Genomic DNA, 24,468 nt, shown 5'->3' with positions numbered 1-24,468 from the left:
GAAAGAAAGAAAGAAAGAAAGAAAGAAAGAAAGAAAGAAAGAAAGAAAGAAAGAAAGAAAGAAACAAGTCTGTAAGTCTGTTGTGAGACCAGAAAATAAATGTGCTGTAGTCTGACAGCTCTGACTCCCTGGGTTGTATAGGTTTGGAGGGTACCAGCTCCCTGGAATCTGTTTTAGCTAAAGTGGCCATATTGTTCTAACTACTTCTTAGGTACTAGGATGAGCCAACTCCAGTTAGGGGCCTCTCTGTATTGAAATACCCCTTGGAAGGTCAGTGGTCTTCCCTTTGTGTTTCTCTTTGCAATGGGTGGGGTCCATAAACCTCCCCTACAGGCAGGAGACCATGCCCAAAGTTAGAGCCTTTGGCCAGAGGTAGCAAAGTCCCATCCACATCTGAGACAATTCCTGTCCATCCTGAATGAGTACTCAGTGGCCATGGCCCAGCACTGAGCCTTAGTGGCAGTGTCCCCTGACAACGAGTACAGTGTGGGTAAGAGCTTTCACTTACAGAGCACCTTCAGCACGGTGGGCAGCTGTGAGGAGCCAATATGTCTCCAAGAAGCTTCTCCTTGCAGCTTGGAACCCTGAGCCCAGCAGAGGGGAGTACCCATGAGCAGATGCTCTAAGCCACGGTGGGGTTCTAAATAGACACCTGCTCTGCCCATCTGCAATGAGAAGAGCCAGGCAAATGCTCTTTTTATAAATTCTATCTGAGCCGTGGGGAAAACATGAAAACCAGGAAGAGGGCTGTGCCCAGGTCACTAGGAGCTTCGCTTGTGTCAGGCTCCAAAGGTTCAGCAGCAGGCTGGAGCCACACTTGCAAACAGTAGATCTGGGTAGGCCAGGCCTCCCAGTTAGGACACAGGTCCTCAGGCCATGGAGGCTCAGCTGGCCCGGCCATTCACTTTTTGGGGTGCCTTCTTCGACTCTGGTATCCCTAGCTTTTTTCTCTACATCTCTGAGCCTGAGCCTAGGGAGTAAGTGAGCTCCAGAATTGGACAAGCTCTCAGCAATTAAGGTGGGCCGAGAAGCACCAAGCTGGCCAAGCTGAGAGCTCTGTGCCTTCTCCAGAGCTGGGTCTTTTCTACTGCTTCCTGTCCCTTCAGGCAGAAGAGGAAGGTACTAATGAGCTGCAGCTTTCCTATGAAGTGAGGGAGACGGGACGCGTGCTGTGCTGGCCATGTCCAAGTGTACAGTTCAGTGGCACTAAGGTCATTTATCATGTTGCGCAACCACTGTAGCCACCACCCTCTGCCTTTAGAGTCCTCATCCTCCAAACTGAACTCTGTCCTCACCAAACACAAACTAACCATCCACTCCAGCCCCAACTCCTAGGGACTTCTGTGAACTTTTGTAGCCCTTTACAATGTCCTTATTTGGAAAATTAGCTTTGATTTTACAGGTCTGTGTAACTCAAGCATGTGGAAGGTCCTCCTAAGTACATATGGGCCCCCCTACACGTGTATTCCTGAAACAAAATTTTTATCAGGCTAGAACAATGGGAACCCAGGAAGCTCCAGTCATTTCTTAGATGCCCTGTGATGGACAAACTGACAGGAGAGGCAAGGCCGAGGAAGCCCCTTCCCTGCCTCTTCTGAGGAAGGAAGTTTACAGTCTAGTCTGAAGACAAGACTCCTGAACATAAAGGCCCTCTGATGTATACACATGGGTCTAATGCGCAGGGCAGCTTCTGCCTGCTGACTGCAGCCTGTCTTCTGAGTGGACAAGCCCCTCAACCAGGACTTGTCTCAGATTTTCATTTTACTTAAAACCTCTTTCCTCGCCTGGAGTTTTGAGGTTAAAAACCAACCAACCCCTCCTACTCACACACCGTACATCGTGATGCAGGCTGACACTATTTTGTGGGAAGAATTCAGCCACAAAGGTCCCAAGTAGAAGGAAAAGACCCACAAGGACTTGAGCATGCAGCCTCCAGAAGTTGTTCCCCAGGTGACAGGGTGTCTGCATGAGAACCATGAATCAAAACCCGCTGCTGTACCCTTGCTTCTTATATAGCAGCACCCCAAACTCCACGAACACTCTCCCAGAAGGGCCCATCTGTGGAACACAGAGCTGATCATCTGAGAAATCTGGCAATGCTAAACGCAGCAACAGGAGTTCCCTCACTAGTGTACACTTTGGTAAGTCCAAAATACAGTGTGTAAGAGTAGGCAGCTGTTTCTGTCCCTTAAAACAATACATACTGATATATGCAGGGACTGTCTTGGAAAAAACACACATATACAGTCATATATAAACATACATACATAGACACACATACAACATGTAAACACAGTCACACATATAAACATGCATACAATAACCACAAACACATACATAAACACATGAAACATGCATGCATACATACAATAAGCACACACACTCATAGATAAACACACACAAACACACACAGAGCTGTTGCCTAACATTGCCCTTGGAGAGGAAAACTAAGACACTGAAGACAAGGGTGGTACGATGTCTGGCGTTTGCACTCAGACCATAAGATGTTTTGTTTATTCAAGCAGTTTTAGAAAAAGACACCACACCTTCCTATTTTATTGTTTCTATAGTATATATGTTTTAGTCCCATAAATCACAGACATAATCAAATTTATCTTTGGAGTCACGTGCCATGCACAACTTTCTCAATGTTTTGCCATTTGCTTTTTTAAAAATGAATGAGTGAGCAAATGATTACTGAATAGCAAAGAAAAACACTGGAAACTAGAAAACTTTCTTTGGATACTAGAAGACTGGAAATCTTATGTTGCTAGAGAAGGCAAGGTTATAAACTGGGATGGATTCTGAGGCATGAGTAAGATTCAGGATATTAAAGGTGACACACACCACTAATGATGCAATGTATAGACCTTTACATTATTTGATTTTTTTATAAAATAGTTATCTTAAAATGCTGACTTTACTACTTGTTTTGAAATAGCAGAGCAAAGCTAGAGGTGGTAGTACACACCTGTAATCCCAGGAGCTGGGAGATGGAGACAGGACTATCAAGCTCTGAAGACCAGGCTAGACTGCATAACAAGACTGAGGCTAGCTTGAGCTATGTGAAACCCTGTCTCCACCCTCTGACCCTCATTAAGGAATGAAGAAAGGAGGAGAAAGGGATTGAAGGAAGGTGAGAGAATGGGAGGAGGCAAGAAATGCAAAAAAAAAATAAGCGGTTCAAATATCTTCAAAATACATTTTTTGGAACAACATTATTAACTAATTCTGTGAACCTCCTTCAATGATCAAAAACAAACAAACAAAAAAAGCCCCACTAAACAACTCCTGTGAGTTGACTCAATCCTGAGGACTCTCCCAGGATCACTAAATGCATAGTTGGGGAACTCGTGCATCTTCGCCTCCAACTCCTGTCCTCTTCACAGGCCGGCAGAGCAGGATGGCAGCAGCCCTTACTAGGCTGACCAGCCAGTCATAATATGGCTTTGAAGAGAAGCTATAGCACAGAGCCTAGCCTATGGCAATCATAGTAGCCCGCTGGAGTGTCAGAGAAGCATCCTCTGATTTAAAAAACAAAAAAACAAAAAACGGTAGAAGTGAGAAATCACAAAACCAAAGAAAGAAGGAAGGAAGGAAGGAAGGAAGGAAGGAAGGAAGGAAGGAAGGAAGAGGGAGGGAGGGAGGGAGGGAAGGAGGGAGGGAGGGAGAGAGAGAGCAAGAGAGAGAGAGAGAGAGAGAGAGAGAGAGAGAGAGAGAGAGAGAGAATAAACAAACTAACTAGGAAAAAGGCTAGGCCATTGAGAAAGGAACTGTGGGGTCCTAGTGGCATCAGTCTGAGAGCCCTGGAGGACATACACTGATCACTCATCTGTGGTCTCAGAAAACAGCCTAGCTTGTGATGAGGGGACATTACTGTCCCATACCTCCCTTCAGTACCATGATTCAGCCATCAACTGAACTATCTCCAGTGGTTCCTACTAATGAAAAGGCAGGTTAAGAAATGCTTTTGAGAAAGATCATAAAAACGGTTAAGAAATGTGATGGGTTGGCTGGCAAGGTGCTCTTGCACAGCGGGTGCTGTGGCAGTAGCTGACTCTGCTTTCCAGTAGTAGGTAGCAAGCCACCCTGCTTCTCTCGTCCGGCTCTCCTGAATCCACTGTGCACCGTTCCAGACTACACATCAGCATTGGGATGCCAAAGGAGGGACCTCGAAGCCAGAGGGACAGTCCGAGACCTACTCTGGGATGGAGCATGGGTTATCTTTCCCAGAATTGCATCCACCATCCAGAACTAAGATAATGGATATCCCGCTTCTGTGATGATGACTTAATGGTGCACAAATATGTTCTAGAACATTCTGAGAGACTCATCAGAACTCCATTGGGAGATCTGGAGCACTCTGCACTATAGCCTGAATATCGCTGCCTCTGGGGTCTGCTGAGATCCTGAGTCCCAGGAGGCAGCTGACTGAACTGCCTGAATGTCACTCTTATTAACTGGAAAATGGGGGCCCCATCTCCTGACACCCAAGCGAACAGGTATCAGAGGTTTCTTCCCCACCAAGTTCATCAACCAGTTTCTGCTGACACACTAGAACGCAATGGTGGTTGTTTACTTATCTTCTAACTGGCCGCCATATTGTCTGGCTACTGCACGGCTGATTGTCTTCCAGTTTATCTACTCTACAAACCCAAGACAAGTGCATCCACTCAAAACATTAATTTTTAATTAATGTTTAAAACCTCTTTTCTAAGAGTTATGTGTGCTTCTCTGTTCCAGACTATTTCATTGCTTGAATCTAGACTAGTGACTAATAAAGAGAAGGGTGTGTGCCTTAAAACGGACATTTACGGTCGTTTCATGTCTCTAGCTGCACCCTCAGGACCCTGCCTGTCATGCTGCAATGTCCAGGAGTAGCTGCTCCTCAGGCCTGCTTTGGAATCTGCGCTAGAGTGTTTGGCTGGCTCACAAAGGGGAGTGAGCACTGATGGGTGATGGTATCCTGCAGAAAGCTCCACCTGCCCCTGGGTTTCTGTCTTTCAGAGTAAAAAAACTTAACTCCATCAAATGCTTTGCCATCACTTACCCAAATCATCTTCACAGTTTTGGTTCCCTTTTTTATTTTTATTTTCTTTCATTTAGAAGGTCACCTAATGTTTATTATCTTTTACATTTATGAGGCTGTAACCAGTTCTGCGATGGACATTCTACTCGGGAAACATGGGGAGATGCAAAGAAAGGAGAAAGTCCTGCTGCAGAAGAGAGGAAAGGAGCTCAGGGAAACCACGGGAGGCGCACAAACATGCACGCGCCTGCACACCATGGGGACAGCCAGCTAGCCCTTGTGAGCCAATGCAGCATCCACCAGGCACAGTGAGGACCCTAGACATAAATCAAACTAGTCACAGAAGGTTTCCTGCAGGAGGTGGCACAGATAATAGGGCAAAGAGGCAAGAGTGACGGCCTCTGGAATGGAGTTCCATCTCAAAGGCCCCAAGGCATACTTCTTGTCTACAATTTTCTCAGCTGGGAAACAGTGAAAATAATTACAAACTGTAAGGGACCGTGGGCAGTAGCCAGTTCCCACTCCATTTGTATGCTGAGGCTGACGTTCCCACAGGGAGCTGATGTGTCCAAAAGTCACAGAGCCATTCTGATCTCCTTGGCTCTAAGGGGAAGGGAAGAGAACCCCGTGAGACTCTAAAGCCATGAACACCTTGCAAGTCATGATTCCCCGTGATAAGTGCTGGGGCTCCTAGCTAGAAAAAGGGCTGAGTCTGAGTGTCATTATGCAAGGCTCAGTGCAGTGGAGAAGAGAAAAATGGGGAGATCCTAGAACCACCCATCTTACACCTAGGTCAGGAGAAACATAGCTACTTATCACACATAAACAGCTGTGCAAGGATAACTGCTTGTGTTCATGTTCTTCTCAGAAACACGGCTTTGGACATAGGGTCTTGGAAGATATAATTAACCCAGGTGAGATCACGGTCCATAGGGTGGGTCCTAATCAAGTCTGACTGCATTTAGTCCCTATAAGAAAACAGACACAGGGCTTGGTCTTATAGTAATGGTCTAGAATGCATGAGGTCCTAGGTTCAACTGACAATATTGCCAAAAATTAAAAAAATAAAACTAGTGCTCGCTTCGGCAGCACATATACTAAAATTGGATCGATACAGAGAAGATTAGCATGGCCCCTGCGCAAGGATGACACGCAAATTCGAGAAGCGTTCCATAGTTTTGTCATTCCCTTCCCCACATCCTGCCTTTCTGTGTTTATAACCCCTGTGTGAATGAATTACGATTTGAGAAAAAATAAATTATAAAAAAATAAAAATAAATAAATAAATAAAACTAGCTTTTGAGCTGGCAAGATGGCTCCGCAGGTAAAGGGACTTGCACCAAAACTGATGACCAGAACTTGATCCCCAGGACAAGAATCAGCTCCCATAAGTTGTCCTCTGATCTCCATATGCATGCCACAGAATGTACACACATGCATGTGCACACACACATATACAACAAATAGATAAAGTTTTAAACACCCAAAGCAGAATGACGCAAAGGGAGCAATCCACGTGACGGCAAGACAGTGTAGCTGTGAGTCTGCAAGTCCCGGCTATCAGAGGCAGCTAGGAGGGAGACCTGGGTAGGACACCTTCTCCCTGCAGTTTCAGGAAGGGTGCAGCTCATCCAGCATCTGGACTTCTGTGTGGAATGAATTCTGAGTGTTGGAGGTCACCCAGCTTTTGGTACTTAGTTATGATGCCCTGAGATGCTAACAAAAAGACACAAGAGAGACTACCCGCTGCCGTCTGTCCTTCAAAGGATCTAAGAGACAGGGAGAGCATGGTTCCATGTGGTGGCCCCTCCCCAGCCATGATCAATGATCCCCTCTCTGCTGCCAGTCTTGTCTTCCCTGTGCCTGAGGTCCTAATGAGAAATAAAGACTCAGTTGGCTGTGACCACTCAGAAAGACTGGAGTCCTGGCCAGGCCCAGCTGGATACTCTCCCTTGCTCCTATATTCCTCAGAACAGAAAGGTTCTGAGGGAACACAAGGACCACTAAGGGTCTACCAGCAGATCTGCAGCAAGGCTCCCCAAGCTGTCTACATCACCCACATCCAATGTCCCCGCCAGCATCCTGTGCCCCCCAGCAGTGCTATCTTCCACCCACTCTGCAGCTGGGGACCCTGGCAGGGGCCGTGGGCAGCTGGCATCTGCTCTTTGAAAAGGTATTTATCTTTCCACTTGCTGAGAGCAAACGAGTGCCATAAAAGGACATGCCCAATGTCAGGTGCAGAGGTGCTCCACAGAGACAGATGTTGTTCACACGGGCATGAGGCTGCTAACTGCCAGGATTGCCCCTGCAGAAGAACCTGGGGCCCTGCTGTGCAGGAGGTCTCAGGCAGGCCACAGATGTGAACATTGTCCCCGTGCCTGCATAAACAGTGAGGCACCATCAGGCCCATGAGCACCGGGGGTTCTAAGATCTGTGCCAAGCTCCTGAGCTTGAGATGTCTCTTCGTTTTCTTTCTTTTACCATTTCATCATTTGAAGTTTCTAGTCCAGCAGCCTTTAGGTGCAAACATAAGGCTGTGCGGCCAATGCTGCTATTCTAGAACATCTCATCATCCACTAAAACAGTTCCCAGCTTCCCTCCACACTGACCCCTGCTAACTACCAGTCTACTTTCCACCTCTGGTCTGGGGCCTGACAGTGAGTGGGGTCACGTGGCATTGACCTTCCGTGGTTGTCTTCCCTCACTCAGCACATCCTGTCAAAGCTTCGTCCCTGTGTAGTGTGCTAACACTCCATTCCTGTCTATGGCTGAATGCTCCACTGTATGCATGGACCATGTTGTTAATCTGGTGCTGCAAAGTCCAAGCTCTTGGTTATGATCTTCGGTCCTGCTGTGGACACTGGCGAGAAGTTGCTGGGGCCTCTGCTGTTGCTTCTCACAGGGTGGCCTGTGCAGTGGACTCACTGGTCATGTGGTAATTGTTCTCCACAGCTGCTGCAGCGTCTTCCATCCCACCAACTCCTCCACATCCTCTCTAACCCTCACTTTACTTTATTTTTAGAGGTTTAAGATCATAGAGAAGCCCAAGACTCTAAACAGATACAACTGACAGGATGTGGCTTCATGGCCCACGGTGGCCAGGTATCCACATTAGACCAGTAAGCACCCAGCACAGGACAAGGTTGGAATAGTCAGGAGGATTCATTTCAGGTTCCTGCTTTAGGGCTCACTGGCTGTGTGACTCTGGACAAATACTTTAACTTCTCTGAGCCTCAGCAACTCACGCCGTGGGAGTGTCACATGCTCTTGAAGAAAGACTGTGACTGACCCTAGAGTCTTATCGTAAAGTCTGTAGGATGACACATAAGAGGTAGGGTGGGCTTATTCCTCATTCCTTGTCCCATCTTTTACAATTAGTACAAAAAGAAGGCAAGAATGTTTCCCTTCCATTTCTTCTCTACCTTCAAATAGAGAGGACAAAAGAAAAAGAAAAGCAAACAGTGGGAGGAGTCTAGATGTTCTCCTGAGGACAACCTTAGCAACACACACACAGGTCCACACACATACACGTTTACACACGCGCGTGCATGCATGTGCACCCTCACACACACAGTCATATGATCCTCATCCCTTGTCATAAACTCAGTTTCCCCAATCATGTCATCAGATCCAAGAAAGTAGGGCATGGATTCTTACCATGAAGACATGAAGGTGTAAGGAGGTGAAGCAGTCCCCCAAGACCACAGGGCACCTCTCAAATGGGGTCCCCATTCTTCTCTATCAGTCTAGCCAATACAAAATATAGCTGTGGGCGCTGTCCACACCCAGGGCCACACCCAGAGACAACCCTTTGGCCATTACTCTACCACTGCGCCTGCCTCTGTGGTATGCCAGTGCCTTCCCTCCCTCCCTCCCTCTCCCACTCTCTCAGAGAGAAAGAAAAAGAGAAAGATTGTTCATGCTGACCAAGGTCCTGACTTAGAAGTCCTGAGAAGGAAGCAGCCCCCTGTCCTCCCTGCTAGTGGAGGCATGTATCCTTATGGGCCACTAGCTGATATCTCCATAGTGACAGAGTGACACAGGCAGTGGAGCTAAAAATAGCACCTCTACCTGATGAAAGCCCTGCCTGTCCAGTTCCGGCTGCGTGGGACTCTGAAAAGCTTGGGGACCAAGATCTCAACAAGAGAGGCCCTTAGGCCATTAGAAAGGCAACAGCACACTCAGCTCCTCCAGGAACAGAGCTCAGCCAAGGTCCTGAGCTAATGGGCTCTGTGTGGGTGGTCCCGGAAGGCCTGCAGTCGCCAGCATTCTAGTTCTTGTGCAGGCAAACTCCCCTTCTCAGCAGGCCAGCCCAGCGCAGGGGCTCCTCAGCCTTGACAGTGAGAAGCACTCTCTTTCCAGCAGTGCTCTGTGACAGGCTCTGTGACACAGTTCACACAGTGCTCTGGGCAGATCCTGAAGGAATCCCAGCAGGCTACTTAGTAGGTGACCCCAGACTTGTCCAACCCCAAAATGGGTACTCAGGGTGGTAAGGTGCCTAAAACAGCGGGTCAGTGAAGAGCTCAGAACAGGGCAGCCAGCATTTGAGACTAGAAGGTGGGGACCTTGAGGACACTGCCTTCCCCTTGGCGTCAGCATTCTCTTCTCTACAATAGGCTGACGTCAAAGGCAACTGTGTAGTAAAGTAAGGGCATGGCATGGAGCAAATGGCACAAAAAGCACACGGTGCCATGCTTGGCAGGACTGAGGGAGGGTGTGTTGTGATAGTGGGCTAGCCTGGAGATCCCTACAAATGGACATTTCCATGGGTGGAAGCTGTTTATCGACTGGACACTGCCAGATCAGCCAGAACATCACACGCAGAGACCAAGCTTAGCCTGGTCCAGGAGAGCCCAAAGGTGAAAGAGAGATGTCTTGGACAGAACCTTTACCAGTGGCAGGACCATGACAGCAAACCAACAGCTTCGTGTGTGGCTGAAAACGAGACAGGGGTGGGTACAAAGCGCTACGCTTGCCTAGCATACATAATTAGTGTCTGAACATCCTCATCACTGAGGGGAAGGAAAGAGTGTTTGGTTTTTTTGATTTTTTTAATGCTCATAGTCAGGAAATACTACCTTTCATGTATTCTAAAGCTACTTGATTATTTAAAGCCATTTTATATGGCTAGTTCATTTTAATTTTATTTTATATATATATATGGCCATTTTGCCTAAATGTATGTCTGTGCCCCATGTACATGCCTGGTACCCTCAGAGCTAGAAGGGGGCATCGAATCCCCTGGGGACTAGAGTTTCAGATGGTTATGAGTCACCTTGTGGGTGCTGAGAATCGAACCTGGGTCTCCAGGAAGAGTAACAGATGCTCTTAATTGCTGAGTCATCTCCCCAATTCCTATTTAAAGCCTTTTAAAGGTGATTGAGGAACATTCTCAAAGTGAGACTACTTCACATAGGCTCTGTCCCCTCAGATTTTCACATGTATGGTATGTTACAGACTTCAGTTCCATGTCATCAAAGCTTTCTGCCTGTTACAAACCACCCCCCCATAACCTCCACCCCACCCCCACTCGCAACCACCGTTCGCTCTGGTTCTCTGAGCCTGGCTTCTCGGTACATTTGCCTCGATGGAATCATGCAGTACTTTCTGTGACTCACTTGCTTCAATTAGCATAATGACCTCAAGTTTAATCTGCACGGTGCTATATCACATATCCATCCTGTGGCTATACGTTTTATCTACCGACAGACCGTAAAACTATCTGACTTTTAAATTGTCTTTGTAAATTTACCGTGAATGTACATTTTTGTTAACGATTTAATTATGTGTCTGTACGTGGGTAGGTATGTGAATGTAAGTGTAGCTGCCCAGAGAGGCCAGAGGCAGCTGGGCCTCCTGGAATTGAACTGAGGTCCTCTGCAAGAGCTGGAATGCTTTTAATTATCAAGCTCTCTCCAGCCCTGAGAGTTTTTAAAACTAGGAAAATAAATAAAAATTTATCCTAGGACTAAAGAAAGGGGCCACTTGCTCCTCTTTCTTGGATGCCTCCTCCCTCAGTCTCAACCTGCCTCTCCATCTGTGTGACCTTGGGCAGAGCTGCCCTCCCCTTCCTCTTCTGTGTAATCTCTAACATGGATTCCTAGCATGACTATGTTATGGTAAATCTACAAAAAGTCTGAAAATTCTGCAGTAGAACATGGTGAGTACAACTAGCCATTCTTCGTGGTCTGAGTTAATCATTACGTATCCTTAATCATGAATGGGAAACACAACAGGCCTCACTGGCCACTGGTAATGGACTTCCCGAGTTGCTTGTTCCTCAGGCACACGGATAGTTAATTAGGGCAATGAAAGCAAGTGTGACCTCTTGAATTCCAGGCTGACTTCCTGCTCCCACTCAGCTCCCCCAGGCTACTGGTGTCATGTCATTCTCTTGGCTACCTTTCCTGAGCACCAAAGGACAATGACCCAGGGAACACGTGTCCTCTGTGTTCCTTACCATTACCTGCAGGGAATCAGTAAAAACTCAGGCCACTGAGAGCCAAGACACCTGCCTCCTTCTGCACCTTGCTCCAGGTCCTTAGCATGGGAAGGAGCCTTCACAGGCCCATGTTGTAGGTGAGACGCTTCAGAATGCTCTGATGGTGAGACTGAAACCTACTAACCTTCATGCCTGTGACATAAAAACCCTGTATACACGCATCAGGATGATAGCGCACATACAAACCACCCTCCTGGACCATCTCCTGCCCAGCATCCTTAGAGGTGGATACAGAAGCCAAGGCACAGGGAGGTGTGATGGTCAAAGGCCACCCCACCTCTAGCTCTCGGCCTCCTGGCCAAGTATGATTTTTTTCCCCTTTTAGTTGTTTTGGGGTTTTGTTTGTTTGTTTGTTTTACAAGACAGAGTTTCTCCACGTAGCCCTGGCTGTCCTGAACTTGCTCTGCAAACCAGGCTGGTGTCGAACTCAGAAATCTGCTTGTCTGTGGTTTTTGAGTGCTGGGATTAAAGGGGTATACCACTACCCGGCTCATTTTTCAACTAGAAGTAAACCAAGGCCAAAGTCTCACTGACTCAGAAACATCCAAACAAAATGTGGCCTGTCTATACAATGTTGTTCACCCCTAAAAGGCAGGCAATTCTGGTACATACTATAAGTGACCTCTGAGGCTATGACACCAAGTGAAAGAAGCTAGTCCCAAAATGAGGCATGGTGCTACCAATATGACATCCCCATAGTCTTAAATCCATAAAGACAAGAAGTAGGGGAATAGCTGTCAGGGGTTGGGGAGGAGGGTGAAGAACTGTTTAATGGGGACAGAGTCTCAACACAGGAAGATGAAAGGTTTCTGTGGATGGATGGTGGGGATGGCTGCACAGCCATGTGAGTGTTCTTACAGCTGTTAAATTGCACACTTAAAATGATCAGAGTGATGGATTTTATATTGTGCGTATTCTGTCACAGGAAAAAAAGGACGGAGGCACTGACATAAGTACAACCTGGTGGCGCTGAAAATATGATGCTGAGTGACAAAGAAGCCAGACACAAAAGGTCACACATTATGTGCTTGTTTACAGAAGATGTCCAGAATAGGTGACTATGGAAAGAAAATGCCTCTTCATTGTTGGGGGTGGGGGAGGGGAGGGGAGAATAGGGGTTGCCAATGGGTATGGGGTTCCCCTCTTAAGGGGTACAGTATTCTGGAATGAGAAAGAGGATGTGTCTAGTTTCTCACAATATGAATGCCGCCATGCTTTATCACATGACCTTCCCTGGCAAAATGTAAAGAGACGAGGCATCTATTCTCCCCACACAGAGAGGGCACCAATGGAAGGATTCCACATAACCCAGCTTGGTGAGCTAATGCAATCACTGGAATTATTCACAAGAGCATGGATGATTCAAAGGCAGCTCCACAAGTGAGAAGTCCACTGGATAACAATACCACTGAAGAGTCACACCCGCTGCACGGACAATTCACAAAAGATGTACCACTGAAGACAGTCTCACTGTGCGGTGAATGGTAGCAACCCCACCAAAAAGCACCACCTCTGGAGTTAACCTTCCAGCGGGGAGGACTGGTAAGGATCCTTGAACAGCAACAACAGCAGTACACCCATGGGTATGCCCACTTCCTGAATAAGGGAATGTGAATCAGTACAATCTCAGAAAGATCTTGTGTCAGGACCAGAGCAGTGATCAAGTCCAACATGAGACTGTAGCTACACAGCACACCTGAGTTAAAAAGAGGACACCATCACACTGCCACCCATTCCTTGTGTGGAAGTTTCCCCTCCTGCCTCTCTTCTGCTTTCTTCCTAGCCCGTTTCTTGAGCTCCACATGCCTCTGCCTTATGGAGTCCACTCCACCTCCCCTGTGTCCAAAGGCTGGGATCCTGGATTTTCAAGTGCTCTGTCAAGGTCCAGAGGAAAAAAGGAAGCTGCCAATCTACAATCTGGGAGAACAGGTAGGCCTAGTCCTGAGACCCTAGGACTCTACTTCAAGTTCTGAACCAGTCCCAGTACTCAGCCTGTCCTATCTGACTGGACATTTGAGCCCCAGGAGCTAAACCATGAGGCCAGGAATGCAAGTATGACTTCAAATGGTCATCGAAGCCTCAATAGAGTATCTGCACCCTAAGCAGGTTCTGCTGCTCTGAACACACTGCCTGGAAATCCAGAGAAACACCCAACTCCTGCCTAAGGAGCAGTTTGCTTTCTAGTGCTGTGATGAATACCACAACCAAAAGCAACTTGGGGAGTGTGGTAGTTTGAATACCTATGACCCACCATGGGCTTCCTCATATTTTGATGTTTAGCTACCAGGAAATAGTACTATTTAAAAGGATTAGAAGGATTGGGAGGCATGGCCTTGTTGGAGGAAGTGTGTCTCTGGGAGTGGCTTTCTATGGGTAAGGATGTAGCTCTCAGCCTCTGCTCCAGCTCCTCCCTACAAGCCTCTGTGCTCCTTGCCGTGATGGCAGTGGAATAAACCTCTGAAACTATAACCAAGCCCCCAAGTAAACGCTTTCTCTTATAATAGTCTCCTTGGTCTACTGCTCTTCACAGCAATAGAACCCTGACTAAGTCAGGGAGGAAAGAGTTTATTTCCACTTATAGCTTTTATCATGAAAAAAAATTCAGGACAGAAATTCAAGCAGGAACCTGGAGGCAGGAACTGAAGCAAAGGCCATGAAGAATGCTACGTATAAACTTGCTCCTTCTGGCTTTCTCTGCTAGCTTTCTTATATACTCTAGGACCACCTGCCCAGGAATGGCACTGCTTGTGGAGAGCTGGCCTTTCCAAACCAATCAAAAGAATGCCTCCTCCAAGACTTGACTATCAGCCAGTCTAATGGAGGTAACCCCTCAGTTTGGATTATCTCTTCTCAAATGACTCCGTTTGTGTCAAGTTGACAAAAGCTAAACAAGACAGGGTTCGAGTCCACGGCTCCTCACCGCCCTGTGTTTCAGCAGTCACAGACCCTTGAGTTCCTTGGCTTAGTAGCCTCTAAGAAGCCAGATCCAGCCTCCTCCTCTCCTGGCTGGCTTCTCACTACCATCTTCACAACACCTTGGGTCTTGTGTTTTCTCTAAGGAGGAAGAAATCAAGAAGACTAGACAAGCACAGGAGAATGATGAGATTGAGGACCCTGGTTCCAGGGTATTCCCTCCCTACCTGAGCAAGCACCACATCACTCAGAACCTTTATAAAGTCCCACCTTACCCCCTGCAGAAAGGAGGCCACATATCAGAATCCCTTGGGCTACCGTGCTTTCTCTTTAGGGTAGGAAAAAAAAAAAAAAAAACACTTACTCCCAGGACCTCTAGACCCACACCTCTGTGCCTAACCTCTGACCTCCAGTGATGCAAGCCTAGATGACTAAACAACAGGATCAGGACTGGCCTCAAAACTCCATAAATAGAGAGGATCCTAGCGAATGTGATCTTATCAGGGAATCTGCTGTCAGGCAAAGACCTTTGGCTTCTTTTTGGAAAGCAAAAGTTTCAGAACAAACAGAAGAGGAATTCTATTTCCCTCTTGGAGAAAAACAAAACAACAACAACAATGAAAACAGAAAAGAAGCAACACACACAAACTCAAACTTCAAAGTTCTTTGTATGGCTTAGACACAACCCGATAGGAAAACACTGACAGATTAAAAGCAATAGCAGCATGACCCAGAGTCTGGTCACTTACAGCAGTGTGACTCAACACAACAGGGACATGAGGAATGGGGACCTCCTTATGCCTGGAGTCTGAGCCAGTGGCAAACATATTGAATGCTGGAACTGAAATCATGAAATAGCATGGGCAAAGGATGAATAACTACCCAATGGTGACCTCAGGCTCTTCCTGCTGTCTACAGACCTTGAGTGTTTTGAATCAAGCATAGTATCAGGGGCTGAGGCATCACATAAAGGTGGAAAAGTGCTAAGTGGTTCCTTACCGCTGCTTCCCAGATAGGTCCAAGATACCAAATCAGCACCAAGTCACTGTACCAGGCATGGGTGACCCCAGGACAAAAAAGCTACAGCCCCTCACAGTGTGTCCAGCAGGGGAGGGGGCAGATCTGGGTTCCTTGTGGTTGGGTTCCCAGAAAAGAGAAGAACAGCAGCCTCCTCCATAGCAGGAAATCTAGAGCCCAGAGTAACCTGGTGGGCTATGGTCCAGATGCTACCAGAATGGACTCAAGTAGCAGTCACACCACACCAGGCCACCAGCACAGCCTCTAGTGAATGGGGCATCTCAGATTTTATGAGCTGACCTGTAGTTCAGCCCTTGAGTGCTAATCCCAGTCCACTGTCCTGTCCAGCCCCATAATCCTAGAGCTTCTAGGACAGGGAATGCCGTTGCTCCTTGTGGAAAGGTCACACTCTTGTCTGTTCCCAGTACTCCTTCTGGCTTTCCTATTTATTTGACTCTAAATTCCTCCCCTCCCCTGGCCTCCCACTGGAAAGTCAGACAGAACATTCTTCAGGAAAGGACTGGTCGGGTGGCAATAACCAAGGTGAAATGAAAAAAGCTAGTGAAGTCAGGAAACGTGACTGTCTACTACCCAAGGAATGCAGGACAAGCAGCACTGGTCAGCGGTCATTACCATGAACTCAAGATGCTTCTGTGAATCACCCACCGCTGGGAACTGACATCAATCTAGAGCTCTCAGTCACTGTATGGGCTAGAAGCTCCACTGCTCTGCTTGCTAATGGCAGGAATCCATGACACACATCCCTTGCTACCCCAGCAGCCAGTGCTCAGGCTCTGTGGCGCCTGAGTGTAAATTAGCAAGCTCCTCACTACCTTAATACAAACTGTGCTCTGGGCCAATTAAATGAACGACTTCAGGACTTTGCTTCATTGTATTGGAAAATGTCAAGCATGGGGGAACATGCAGTCTTAGGTGATGCATGTCCAATTGACGGCTGAGCAAGGGAGAGTGCTTTCGGAACTCCAGAGGCTTTTGTTATTAATGGTGTTTTAGTGTTGGGTTCTTAAACACATCAAACAAATTTCCTTAGACTGGTAGTTACTGACTGCCACAGGGGAAGACTGTGGGCCTCCCACCTCCCAGATGGTCCAACCACAATAAACGTTTGGCCTGTCAGATGCACAACACTGACGAACTAATTGAAATATGCTGCAAAGAGCAAACCCCAAATAAATGTGAAATCACTGTTTCCTTGTGCTATAGTCCACCGAATCGCCTGCGTGTCTGGCCAGCCCTGCTGATGGAATGTGCCTCCCCACCGTCCCCACCACCAGCCTCGCTGATGTGTGGTTTTCAAAAGACTTAAATGCTTTTTTTTTTCAGTGTGATTACCCAAGTGAGAAAAAGTCTAATTGCAAAAAATGTTTGCTTTTTCTTTCTCATTGAAAAAAGAAATGCAAGTAAAGAGTCAGTTCTTACAAAGTGGCAAGAAAAGCAATTATGACCTTGGGCAGAGGAAAGGAAGTGTGTGCTTCTTCTCAGGAGAGATAAGCATAGTCTGACCATGGGGTAGCCCTACCCCTGGGCCAAGGGGAGCTGTTCCTCTGTCCACCCAGTTGTACTCAATGCCCACTTCTGACAGAACACTCATGTCCTCAGGAGTAATAGGACTCGACACCTAATCCCAGAGGGAAAACAGTAGGAAAGAGGAACAGCCTGGGCAGACCCAGGCAAGAAAGGTCCTTGTCAGGAGCCACTCTTAAAGCAAGCCCTGGGTGGGGAAGGAGCTGGAGTGAACTGGAGCCCCGGGGGTTAGGAACAGAAGTGATCTGGAGACCCATGAACCTTTAACAGGGGTCCACAGCATCTTTGGGAAGATTCTGTTGTAAGCCTGAGCTGTAGAAGCTCGAGCTTGGCCTGACCACCTCCTTGGGAAACCACTCCTTTAGAAGGATGAAAACCTGTCCTCAGCCGCTTGCAACAAGGGCAGGCGCTAGGCTGCTGTTATCCCATGAGAGCACCTGGTCCCTCTCTGCTTTTGGAGAAGGGACATAGGTCCTGTCCAACAGAAAGTGGGGCTTTCTGGAAGAAGCTACAGGAAAGAGAAGGGCAGACAGGTCTCCTTTCTTCAGCATCTATGATAACAAGCACACATGAGACTCTGCCACCAGCCAGGTCCTGAACTCCTAACCTTCATTCACTAAGCACAGGCTATGTAGCAGCAAGATTCCGAGGTGGACAGATATCCAGGATGTCAGGACCACCATTACTGGGGGACTGCATACTTGTAAATGCATCTAGTCACTAAGACCTACTTCTCAGGATGGAGAGATGTCTCAGAAGACCTGAGTTAGAGTCTTTTTTTTTTTTAAGGTTTTTGTTTATTTCGTGTATGTGAGTACACTGTCTTCAGACACACCAGAATAGGGCATCGGGTTACAGATGGTTGTGAGCCACCATGTGGTTGCTGGGAATTGAACTCAGAACCTCTGGAAGAGCAGTCGGTGCTCTTAACCACTGAGCCATCTCTCCAGCCCTTGAGTTAGATTCTTAACAGCTGTGTCCTGATGTGGAATCTGGAGGGTTCTTTGGAAAGTCGGCTGGATTTTTGCTAGGGCAAACACATGAAAGAACATTCCATTAAAGTGGACACAGGTGTGAAAGGCTAAGGCCGACTCCTGAAGAAATGTTTCAATGAAGCAGACACAGGAGAGAGGATGTTCTGCTAAAACACATGAAAGGAGGTATGATGAAGGGTTCTTTGCTAATGACAGGCATATATTGGTCCGCCTTACATTGCATACTTAAACTGCATTTGTCAGGACTCCACAGAGAGAAACACACCAACAAACTTCTGGTGGTCTGCTGCAGTTTGTTGCCGCTTCCAAGAACCCATGCTGAGCCAAGACACATGCTGAGGCAAGAGCCATACTGAGACAAGACATGTAGAGGACACGTGATGTTTAAAGGGTATAGATAGGATTACACGGAGTGAGAGAGGGACAGAGCTTGCTGGCACAGCTAGCTGTGCAATGCTTGTGGGTCTCACATCTTCCCTGATCTTCACTTCTCTGAGAGAGGCACAGCCGAGAACTTCTCCTGGTGTTCCTGTTGGTCCCTCCTGCTGACTTGAGCCGAGGTTGAGGCCTGGCTGTCCTACTAGATCGTGTCACCGCTGTTGCTAACCCGACTCTACCAAACTGGACTGCTGGTGTATCTGTGAGGTGTTTATGAGTGGATGGAGCTGCCTCTGCCCACTAACCTGTGAACTGAACAGCCGATTTCCATTCAACACAGACGGGAGTTGCTCCAAAAGATCTTTTTAAATAGGTCCATTTCCCCCGTATCCTTTCTTTCCCACTACTTCTTCTGGGTGGTGGGTCACAAGAAAGGTTAAATCATTTAAAAACCATCATTAAAAATAAGTTTTAAAAAAATTAAAGCTACAGTATCCTGTTGGCTCAAAACTCCTTGTAACTCCACTCCCAGTGCACTCTTTTGGCCTCCTCAAGCACAGCACACATGTGGCATATGTTCACACAGACAAACACACATAAACATGAGTGAAAATATCTCTTTTAAAGAGAAAAATCTACTTGTAACTCCTAATCAAGGCTCCCAACATCTTCAAGGTCATTCACAAACTCCTGCAGATGGCAAATGTGGCTTGCCTGATGTGCAGGTTTCCCACTGAGGAGAAGCAAGGTGACAGTCCACCGTCTGTTTCTGCTCTCATACAGTAAGCAAGTGCCCTTCTGTGGTTGTTCGGTGCCACATTGTTTTGCATGTCCGTGAGTTTTGGTGATTTTTGTTGTTCAGAATGCCCCCAGCACAGTGCTGGAGCGCTGTCTGGAGTCCCTGAGCACAGGTTATGACATGCCAAGAAAACGCGTGTCAGATGAGCTCCCTTGAGGCCTGGGCTACAGCAAGGTGAACGTCAGTGAAGCAGTAATCTATCTTAAGCAAGATGTTTTCTAATAGAAATACACATTAAATAAGTTTCCTGTCCATTAATTGATGAAAAGGTCATGAACAGATGCTCCCAGAAACCTAACCCTTTATTCTCCTAAGCGAAGGCTCAGTGTCCCTCAGTTTAGGGTCCAGTGTGACTTTGGACAACAAAAATACTTTGACTAGGACAACTCAACTGTCCAGGTAACATGATGCACGGTGGATTTCACTCTTACAACAGTGTTCATTCACCCTATGAGGTCAACTGCTTCCTTGTCTGCAGGTGGCCAGAACATCCAACAGCAAGAGCTTCAGCCTGGAGTTCAGAATCAGCCTCTGAGTCTCCCGTGCTGTACTGTACCCAGGATTCCTTATTCTCTCTCCACAATACAGAGGTAGGGTGCCAAAGGAAAGCTGTGTGGCGTAGGACTTCAGGAAGGAGCGGGTGCTGTGGCACTAATTCGTCAATGTTGTCATTTCCCCAAGGTTGTAGCTTGTGGCTGTGATTGTTACCGGATCTCTGCCTGCTGCTGGTTACCTTCCATTTTGTCCTCTGGCAAGGGCAACTGTGGCTATGAGTAATTTCAGCGAACGCCAGCCTGGCCCCACCTCACTGTTCTCTGTGTCCACACCATAAAGGTTTAGCAGAGAGAGGTCTGTCCCAGTGTTTGCTGGGCTGGGCCTAAGGAAGTCAGCACCTTATACTCACCAGATTAAGTGCTGCCACCGGCTGACTCAAGGACATTAAGAAGACTCACTGGCAAACAGGGACCTTGGCTCTAGGATGGTAGTGTGGCCCTGGGATATCCCTGCCTCTCATTCCTAACAGCAGTCCCCAACCCACCTCCAGCATTGTCAGATGGGATCTCCACCAGCCTAACCCATCAGGTTAGAGCAGTTTCCCACTCCCTGGCTCAGAAACCCTGCTCCGATGGGCCCACAGTAACTTCCATAGAGTTTAAACATAGCCCTACATATGTCTTTATCATTGCTATGGCAAAATGCTACCTAACCACCATTCCCTCCATTTCCTGGCCCACCACATACATTTCCTACTAGAATGGAATGAATCCTTTAAACTATAAGCCAAAATAAAGCTTTTACCTCTTAAAAAAACAATTCTCCAACTACAACCCTCCTGGGAAGTCATCCCTTTGGGACTTTCTTCAAACTACACTATGAGTCCGCATAAGCATCAAGTGAAGCGCTATTCACAATATCTAATTCACTTCTGTCCACTGCTGTGGAGAAACTTATTGTGATGGCTCACAGAGAATATATAGATCATGCAGGTGCAACGGCTCATACCTTTAACCCCAGCATGTGGTGGGCTGGGGCAAGAGGACCTGAGTTTAATTCCCAGAGCCCATATAAAAAGCCAAGCACGGTGACGTACGCTTGTAATGCCAGCAGTGGGGAGGCAGAGCAGAGAGAATGGGACTCTCCAGGGCTCCAGCCAGTCCAGCCTACTCTGCAAGTCTCTTGCCAATAAGACACCTTCTCTCAAAATACAAGGTGGAAAGCACCCAGGAAGTGACAAGTGAGACCCTCTGATCTCCATATGCAATGCACGAACACAGACACAAAAACTAAGACTATAAATAAACAGATTAACACAGATAGACAGACAGACAGACAAACAGTGAAGTAGAAATAAACATGCAGACTCTAAGGTATAATTGCCACATGGGATGTATCTGCTATTGTATTTTGAGTATGCAGAATGCCAATGAGGAAAATGATGATCAGTAGGAAAACCCAAACCAGCGTGGCATTAAGGCAGAAGGAGGTGGTACAGATCCCAGCAGAGTCTGACCAAATCAGCTGATCTATCTCTCTCAGTTTCTTTCTCTGGAAAAATGGGAGGTTTGGGGACAATAGCAGGTATTGTATGCAGTGTGTATGTATGTGTGTGTGTGTGTGTGTGTGTGTGTGTGTGTGTGTATACGGGCACGCATGTGTACCATGTACACACTGTAGCTCAGAGGACGTAAACAATCTACCACTGCCTTACCCACTTTCCTTCTTGTTATTACAGAAAAAGTAGCCTAGTTTCCCAGGGAAGACAAAGTGTGTCTGTCCCTAGATTCTAAAGGAAACAAGCAAACAAAAAAACCCACCAGGACTGGAGAGATGGCTCAGCAATTAAGGCACTGGCTTCTCTTCCAGAGGACCCAGGTTCAATTCCCAGCACCCACAAGACAGCTCACAACACTCTGTAACTCCAGTTCCAGGGAATCCAACTTTCTTCTGGCCTCTCTGGGCACTAGGAGTGCATATGGTGTACAGATATGCCTGCAGGCAAAACACTCATACATGCAAAGTAATTTAAATAAACCTTTAAAAAGGAACCACAAACATTATTTTCCATATGGAACACTGTAAGGAGCTGTTAACAGATGGATTGACCTAAGACGAGGTTTTAGAACACATCAGATCTCTCCTGGCTCTATTTGTAAACCTCCCTGGGTATCCAATAAAGGTTTAATAACCATCAATCACATGATCTGAGGAGAAACTGTGTAAAGACCTCCTAGCTGTTGGGAGCCTAGAGGCAGAGGGGCAAAGTTACTATTAAGTAGTTTTGGGGTGACTGTGTGCAAAGGATTGACTTATCTCTCCTGTGCAGAGCTGAGATCTGATCTGCAGGTACCTGATGGCTCCCTTGGGGTGGTCTTCCTGGTCATCAACACCAGCCTCTCCTGCTGGTGGCAAATGGCGCTGCCCAGGAGCCTATCCTTGCCCTCCGGTGCCTGAGCACATAGTTTCTGGGCTCTTCCCAAGGCAGCAAGACAGCGATCTTGAAGCAACAGATGCTCTCTCTGCTAATCTCTACAAATAACTGCACATACTTCATTACTGGCTCTTCTTAAAGATTAAGCTGGGAAGCCTCAACCGGATGGGCTGTTTAGGAAATCTGCCTGGTAGTAAAACAGGCCTCTGGATTGGGAGGAAGGCAGCACGAGAGAGAAGGGGCCAATACAAACTATAACAAAGGAGGGCTCTTGGTTGTCGCTTACACTGTCTAGACAATGTTTCCCTAAGTGCCTACTGGGTGTGACGCACAGGGGACAGAGGAATAGGATTTAGGCCTGACCATCTGTGAAGTTACGGTCTAGCAGGGAGGCATGTAGAAACAGAACTCCAGATGAGGCCAGCTCAAAGATGGAGGGAAGGGATCAACCTCCTCCAGTCAAGGCCAGGGAATACAGACTAGCTCAGTCTCCTGCAGGGAAGAAGTGAAAAGGCACAAGGAGACTTGGAAAAGCTCAAGGGAACCTGGAGGGCTGGAACTTAAGAGTGTGACAAATGACACACATCAAAAGGGAGACAACTGGAAATAAGCAGGGATAAAGAAACAGGGAGTTTTCGATTCTATAAGAAACAACCAAGACCAAGAAAAGCCACTCAACTCTTTAACTCACACAGCAAGTTTAGGGAAAGGCAAGCATGGAATCCAGACCTCTGGACTCTTCCATTCTCTCCCCTGAGCCTCTCAAGTATTCACAGGCAGAGAAGGGAAGGGGAAAGCCAGCTGCCCAGCCAACATTCACCACCTACCGACCTAGCCAGGCCTTGGTCATCTCCACAGCAGGGAATGTGCTGTCCCAGTCATTTGGCAAAGTCACTCCCTCTGAGAGCAGCCCTTCCAAGTCACTGTGTTTCTCTGCAGTGAGAGTGGTCTGGGCATCCATTACAACCCCAGAACACGGTTTCTTTACAAGAGAAAAGAATTTGACCACAGCAGTCCAGAAGCCAAACAAGGAAAGGTCAGGGAGGCCAGTGTCGGAAGAAATTCTGCTCCCGTGGATGCTGGCTGCACACAGTGGGGCCGACCTCAGTGGGAGACCGTATGTGAATCAAACTCCACCTGGGAGCATCAGAGCCAGCCCGGGAGATAAGCTAGGCACAAAAGTATCTATAAGGCAGACAGCGATAAGAGCCACAGTAACAAAAGTGCTGTAGGGGGTTCAAAGCAGGGACAGGAGCCCAGGGCTGGGTGCCTGCGGCCATACATTTACTTTTTGAGGGACGGGCTACCCTATCAGTTGGGGTGACTCTCAGATGGGGCAAAGGTGAGAAACTGGCAGTAGACAAAGGATGCTGCTTATGGTCTCTTGAAGAATTGAGTTTTGGGAGGAAGGTAGGCCTAAGAGTTTCTGAGATATAGAAGGGAATAAAGGGAGGAATCCCGGGATTTCAAGGCAGATGCAAGAAGGGTACATTAAAGGGGCATGAAGCTAGAGGCCTTGCCTTCGAATGGCATTTGTACAGAATTTTTACTTAGGCTGAGCATTTAGGATGAGGGAGATGGTGGTTGTATACATTGGGGAAAGGGGACATTTTTAAGTTTCCCTCTGGCTAGCCCCCCATCGGTCTTTTCAACGATAGGAAAGAACGTGGGGGTCAGTGGAAGAGGAAGTCCCCACCCTGTCCCGACCTTAAGAATCTAGGATCTCTCAGGACATCTGGAAAGGAAGCTTTGGGATAGAAAGGGGCCGGCCACACCCCACCCTTAGGCTCCAATGCCCACCCTGTCTGGCAAGACTGCAAGGCTGTATGGATGCAGGAGAAACCCAGACCATGGCTCTGCCCTGCGCTTCCTGCCAGCTCCAGAGAGTGGGGGTCTCCTGGGACAAGCCCCGCACTGCAAACACACCTGCCCCTTGACCTGCTGTGACACTTGTCTCTGGGGGAGGGGAGGAGGGGGTCCTCCACAACCGAGGAATTTAGGAATCAGCATGACTAGTCCGAACCGGGAGGGGATGGTCACTAAGCGATACCCGGGGCGGGGATCCCGCGCCTCACACGGTTCTCCCACGCGGCATCCCGAGGGCCCGACAGCGGGACAGCAGGCCGCGCGCACGGTTGCCCGTCACTGCGGGCTCCCCCGGTCCCGGAAGGGCCGCCGTCCTCCCGCCCGTCCACCCTCCCGCCCGCTCACTCACCCGCTCGGCGGGCCGCGCTCCGGGCTCCTCGGCTGCCGCCTCACGCCGCGTCCCGGGCAGCGCGGGCCCCACGGCCCCGGCCCGGCCGGCTGCACCCCGTGGACCCGCGCGCCCCCGACGCCATCTGGCCCGGGGCGAGCGTCCGG

The 24,468-nt window shown here is 47.9% G+C and overlaps 1 protein-coding gene and 1 non-coding gene across 2 annotated transcripts in view; one reads left to right on the top strand and one right to left on the bottom strand.

Annotated features, from left to right (window-relative positions):
* Nucleotides 1–24,345, bottom strand: part of Pitpnm2 (phosphatidylinositol transfer protein membrane associated 2) — a 132,167-nt gene extending 107,822 nt beyond the window's left edge. The window contains exon 1 of the mRNA XM_028765863.1: nucleotides 24,323–24,345. The gene's annotated coding sequence lies outside the window, so the exon portion shown is untranslated. The remainder of the gene's footprint in view (nucleotides 1–24,322) is intronic.
* Nucleotides 6,103–6,209, top strand: LOC114620197. Its single transcript, XR_003711280.1, has one exon. It is a non-coding gene; the product is annotated as a U6 spliceosomal RNA (small nuclear RNA).
* Nucleotides 24,346–24,468: the final 123 nt, after the last annotated feature.

Source organism: Grammomys surdaster, unplaced genomic scaffold (genome assembly GCF_004785775.1).
Source record: "Grammomys surdaster isolate TR1022 unplaced genomic scaffold, NIH_TR_1.0 166, whole genome shotgun sequence".
In the NCBI taxonomy this organism is placed as follows: Eukaryota; Metazoa; Chordata; class Mammalia; order Rodentia; family Muridae; genus Grammomys; species Grammomys surdaster.
The sequence above is the reverse complement of the archived record's forward strand: the minus strand, read 5'-3'. Positions and strand labels throughout refer to the sequence as shown.